This window comes from Cebus imitator, unplaced genomic scaffold (assembly GCF_001604975.1).
Source record: "Cebus imitator isolate Cc_AM_T3 unplaced genomic scaffold, Cebus_imitator-1.0 Scaffold356, whole genome shotgun sequence".
Lineage (NCBI taxonomy): Eukaryota > Metazoa > Chordata > Mammalia > Primates > Cebidae > Cebus > Cebus imitator.
In genome coordinates, this window is record NW_016107671.1 from 2367887 (window position 1) to 2371610 (window position 3724).

General features: G+C 42.7%; 1 protein-coding gene across 10 annotated transcripts in view; it reads right to left on the bottom strand.

Annotated features, from left to right (window-relative positions):
• The window catches only part of ZNF146 (zinc finger protein 146), a 66115-nt gene that overhangs the window by 7607 nt on the left and 54784 nt on the right, over nucleotides 1–3724 (bottom strand). The gene's annotated exons all lie outside the window — the stretch shown is intronic.

A 3724-nucleotide genomic window follows, 5' to 3' on the forward strand; every position in this document is an offset into this window, starting at 1 on the left:
CGTGATCCACCCGCCTCGGCCTCCCAAAGTGCTGGGATTACAGGCTTGAGCCACCGCTCCCGGCCTGAGACTTCATCTCAAAAGAAAAAAAAAAAAACAAACAGTTTTTTAAGTGCTATGGAAAAAAACTAGGGAAGTAGTAAATAGTTTCAATTTCAGATAGGATCATCTCTGACAAGGCAAGTATCATGTCAAGACATGAAGAAAATTAGGACAAGGATCCTTACAGGTATCTGGAGGAAGAGCTTTCCTTTTTTTTTTTGAGACAGAGCTTTGCTCTTGTTGCCCAGGTTGCAGTGCAAAGGCACCATCTAGGCTCACTGCAACCTTCACCTTCTGGGTTTAAGCGATTCTCCTGCCTCAGCCTCCCAAGTAGCTGGGATTACAGGCGGGCACCACCACGCCCAACTAATTTTTGTATTTTTAGTAGATACGCAATTTCACCATGTTGGTCAGGCTGGTCTCAAACTCCTGATCTCAGGTGATCTGGCCATTTGGCCTCCCAAAATGTTGGGATTACAGGCATGAGCCACCACACCCAGCCTGGAGGAACAGGTTTCTAAGTTAAAGAAGTTCATAGGCCCAGAAGATCCTGCTGAGCTTATGTGACAGTGATACTTACGAAACACGATATCCTCTATGTCCTTCTTTGGCTTAGTCTGACCCCCTCCTATCTTTTCATTTTTAGTTATTTTTTTAGAGACAGGGTCTCACTGCCCAGGCTGGAACACAGTGGCAAAGTCCTATCTTAGTACAGCCTCAAATTCCTGGGCTCAAAGTGATCTTCCACTCCAGGCTCCTGAGTAGCTAGGACCATAGGCATAGGCCACCATGCCCTACTATTTTTAAAAACTTTTTGTAGAGATGGGGGTCTCATTATATGGCTCAGGCTACTCTCTAACTCCTGGTCTCAAGCAATCCTCCTACCTCCCCATCTACCTAAATGCTGGGATTCCAGGTGTGAGCTGATGTACCTCGTATCAGGGGTGAGTTGATGTATCTTTTAACTTTTTTAGAATCTATACATCTTCCTGAAGTAGCTCCCAGAATGTGCTTATTATTTTTTTTTTTTTGGAGACAGAGGCTTGCTCTGTCACCCAGGTTGGAACACAGTAGCACCATCTCAGCTCACTGCAACTGCCACCTCCCAGGATCAAGGTATTCTCCTGCCTAAGTCTCCCAAGTAGCAAAGATTACAGGCACATGCCACCACAATCAGCTAATTTTTGTATTTTTAGTAGAGACAGGACTTTGCTATGTTGGTCAGGCTGGTCTTAAACTCCTGACCTCAGGTGATCCAACCGCCTCGGCCTTCCAAGGTGCTGGGATTACAGGCCTGGAATGCGCTCTTAAAAGACTTCCTGACAGGCACAGTGGCTCATAATTTGTAATCACAGCAATGTGGGAGGCTGAAGCAGAAGATCACTTGAGGCCAGGAGTTTGTGACCAGCTTGGGCAATGTGGCATGATCTTGTCTCAAAAAATAAAAAAAATTTTTAAGGAGGTCTCTAATTTTGTCTCTTAAAAATGCCATTCTCTGAACTTCTAATTATTATCAGACTCAATGTTTCTAAAATATGCTTTTCATATGAAATATTTTTAAACCCACATTTATACATAGCTAAGTCTTAATATCCTAACTATAACCTGAGATGCTGGGTTATGGGTTACATCAATGGCTCTAATCTTTTATTTGAATGGCTGACAATACTGTACACATTTTTAAAATACTACGGGCAATGTCATGGAGGAAAAAACAGTGGAATTAGGAAGGTTGAAAGTTTAGATTTTACTTAAAAAATTAGCTGGGTGTGTGGTGCGTGCAATGCATGCCTATGGTCCCAGCTGCTCAAGAGGCTGAGGCAGGAGGATGGCTTGAGCCCAGGAGGTTGAGGCTGCCGTGAGTCATGTTCACACCACTGCATTCCAGCCTGGGCGACACGGTGAGATTCCGTCTCAAAAAAAAAAAAAAAAAAAAAAAGAAAGTTTGTTTGTTTGTTTTGAGATGTAGCCTTGCTCTGTCACCCAGGCTGGAGTACAGTGGTGTGATCTTGGCTCACTGCAACCTCAGCCTCAAGGGTCCAAACGAACTCTCCTGCCTCAGCCTCCCCTATAGCTGGGATTACAGGCGCAAGCCATGACATCTGACTAATTTTTGTATTTTTAGTAGAGACAGGTTTTGCCATGTTGGTCAGGCTGGTCTTCAACTCCTGACCTCAGATGGTCCACCCGCCTCAGCCTCCCAAAGTGCTAGATGACAGGCATGAGTCACCACACCTGGCCAGAAAGAAAAGTTTAGATTTTTAAAACACAGCAACAAGATCCAAAGCTTGAATCTTGATTACATCCTGCAATTGAAAAAACTATAAAAGGCATTCTGGGGACAAGTGGAAACATGTGAACACAGGCTGTATAGTCTATAATATTAGGGCAATATGCTTAATCTGCTAAGATGTGATAATGGTATTTTGTTATATGTCGTGGGGGGGGGGCTCCTTTTTTTTTCTCTGTTTTTGCTTCTTTTTCTGAGATGGAGTCTCGCTCTGTTGCCCAGGCTAGAGTGTAGTGGTGTGATCTCGACTCACTGTAACCTCCACCTCCTGAGTTAAAGTGATTTTCCTCCCTCCGCTTCCCAAGTAGCTGGGATTACAGGCATGTACCACCACACCTAATTTTTGTATTTTTAATAGAGACCGGCTTCACCATGTTGGCCAGGCTGGACTCGAACTCCTGGCCTCAGGTGATCCGCCCACCTGTGCTTTTCTTGGTAGAAGATACATAGTTAATTTTTTTTAGGAGTAGAGCATCATGATGTCTCAGCACACAAAATAAACACAGATACGGACATACAAAAACATGGCAAAATAGTAATTATTGAATCTACATGGTGGGTACATTAGAGATTGTTGTACTATTCTTTGCTCTTTCAGCATTTATGTCTAACATGTTAATATTAAAAAAATCCAATGGCTGTACATGGTGGCTCACATTTGTAATCCCAGCACTTCGAGGCCAAGAGTTCAAGACCAGCCTGACCAACGAGGTGAAACCCCGTCTCTACTGAAAATACAAAAAATTAGCTGGGTGTGGTGGCATACACCTGCAGTCCCAGCTACTCAAGAGGCTGAGGCAAAAGAATCACTTGAAACTGGGAGGTGGAGGTTATAGTGAGCCCAGATCACACCATTGCATTCCAGTCTGGGCAACAGAGCAAGACTCTATTTCAAAAAATAAATAAATAAAAATTTAAAAATTGAGAAAGAAGAACTGATCAATACACCCACAACAAAAATTCAGATTATTTAACAGCACCTCATGCATTCTCATAGTACTGATCAGAAAAATAAAACAGGTTTTATTTTCCTTTCAACAGGTTTATAATGCACACTGTAAACAGCAAATCTAAAAACATGTTTAAGATCTCATTTACTAAGGACTTGTAAGTTCCTCCGGAAAACATGAAGTAATGGACAAGCAGAGGGAAGATGAAAAAAGGCAGAAGTAACAGGAACATTTTAACTAAAATTAAATTCAAGTTTAAATAAGTATTACCTACATATGTAGAACATTTCATAATCGAAGGCCAAGATTTAAAAAATTTTATAGCCGGGCACGGTGGCTCAAGCCTGTAATCCCAGCACTTTGGGAGGCCGAGGCGGGTGGATCACGAGGTCAAGAGATCGAGACCATCCTGGTCAACACGGTGAAACCCCGTCTCTACTAA